This window comes from Phascolarctos cinereus, unplaced genomic scaffold (genome assembly GCF_003287225.1).
Source record: "Phascolarctos cinereus isolate Bilbo 61053 unplaced genomic scaffold, phaCin_HiC Scaffold_2;HRSCAF=192, whole genome shotgun sequence".
Lineage (NCBI taxonomy): Eukaryota > Metazoa > Chordata > Mammalia > Diprotodontia > Phascolarctidae > Phascolarctos > Phascolarctos cinereus.
The window spans coordinates 166,671,856-166,673,983 of NW_027555625.1; the positions used below are offsets into that span (position 1 = coordinate 166,671,856).

The 2,128-nt window shown below is 38.9% G+C and overlaps 1 pseudogene; it reads right to left on the bottom strand.

Annotated features, from left to right (window-relative positions):
• Nucleotides 1-212: 212 nt before the first annotated feature.
• On the bottom strand, nt 213-767 carry LOC144455683 (tripartite motif-containing protein 59-like; annotated as a pseudogene).
• Between the last annotated feature and the right edge of the window lie 1,361 nt (nt 768-2,128).

Here is a 2,128-nt window from a genome sequence, read left to right on the forward strand (position 1 = left end):
AGAGAAGTTTATTGTGAAGTGAGATACATAGGTGGTAGAATGGCTAGAGCACTGGACTGGAAGTTAAGAATATCTGAGTTCAAATCCTGCCTCAGATATTTGATAGCTGTGCAACTCAGAGTGAGAATCCTTTTATCATCAAGCTTCTTAACATAGTGGAGGACAATTTCTTTATCACTAGATAATTTTCTCAAAATGAGATTTCTGTTCATCTAGCTTTTCAATAGGCAAACATTTATCCAATGATTATCACTTAGCTTTTTAGGAAGTGCTTTCAAAGTGATGCTAAGAAAATCATCTATGGGATACCACGATGCTGATCTATTAGAAGGCAATGACCACAAACTAGTTCATGGTCTAATACAGAAGGGAAGAAACATTTATATAGCACTTACTATGTGCCAAGTAATGTGATAAGCACTTTATAAATATTATCTCACTTGACCAGACAACAAACATTTACTGACTGTCTGCAGTGTTCAGGACAGGTGACACTATGTGGGCATCCTTCTTGCTGGTATTTTTCAGCAATAGCACTTGGTGTAAAATTGATAGCTAAATATTCAATTTCAGGAATTTTGACAGGACTTCTGCAATGACAGCAAAAGTGGAATTCTTATGGGTCTCCATATATAAAAGTTACCATATGCCTGAAAAACATTTCCCAGACAATTTCTACAAAATGTACAGGAGCATGGTAGTACTTGAGCATCTTCAAATGTACTATGACAAATGAAGCATGTGAATTCTTCCTCCAAATTATGCATTTCCTAATTTGTAGAACTCCTGATAAAGCCCTTCCCTGAGACTTGAGCCTTCATGTGCTTTTCTGTCCTTTTGACCTTTTTAGCTTTTCATATTCTTCACCTTAATCTTGACCATGTTTCTTCCCAAAGCTGGGGAAACGCTGTCCATGCCATTGGCCTGGCTGGTCTCAGCCTCCTCTTCCTGATACTCCTATTCTGCTCCAATCATGGACCCATCCATCCCCAGCCAGGGGCCAAGGCAGAAGGCTGGATGGGGCACAGCCTTCCTTGTCAGGCTGACAGACTGAGCAAATTGTGCATGTGTTTTTTTTTTTAAGATCTCCAATGAAGCTTATCTAACTCAAGGAAAGCTGGGGGAATTAAACTTTTCTGGCCCGATTGCCAAATGTCTGGAGATTCAGTAGTGGGTAAAGACGAAGTTCTCAGTCAGACAGAAACAAGGTAATATGGTATATGTCACATATATCAGCAGTGGATTCAACATGATACAAAGACAGATGGAAGATGGGTTGGATTTCCTGTATGTAAACTGGGCAAATTCCCATGATGCCAGGGAATTGAGATTTTCAAAAGGTAGCTGCCAATTCTTCCTACTACTTCAAAATATCCAAAAAGAGCAGACAGGACTAACATTAGGACAAAATGGACAGTAAGTGAAGTTGTAGGCATGGAAGAAGAGAAGTTAGGACTTTGGTCTCCCCCATACTTCATGGTGTCATAGAAAGAACACAATTTGGAGTCAGAATAAGATTCACAAAATAGAGTATTAGAAGGGGCCTCAGCGGCCATCCAGTTCAACCTATACGGGGCAGGAGGGGGGGAAGGATATCTTTCTATATTTAACCATTAGGAGGCAAAGCCAGTAGAAATATTTAATCCACAACACAATAGAAGCAAAATTTCAAACAATTTGCACAGCTTAAATGTTTGACCCAACTAGACAAGATACAGTTCAGCAGTGATAAATATAAAGTCCTATGTTTAGATTTTTAAAAAAAATTAGTACAGGATATAGGGGAGGAGGGGAGACCTAGCTTGGCACAATTTCACAGGAAAAAAAAAAAGAACAAGAGGTTTTCTGTCACAGGATAGCTGGCATGTTAGTTTAGAGATCTTACACAATAGTCAATTAGTCAACAATAAGTTATCAAACACTAGCCAGCCAAAGGTTTAGTAAACACAGAGGTATCAACTGTCCAATTGTCCAGTCCAAGTAACTGAATTGACAATCAGGCCAGGGATTGGCACAGTTAAGAGGTCTGTGGATCAAAAAACATTTAGTACAGTCAACAAACCTAAATTTTGGTAAATAGGAGGCAGAGACTGGATAGAACAAGGTAAATTAGTACAAAACATAAACG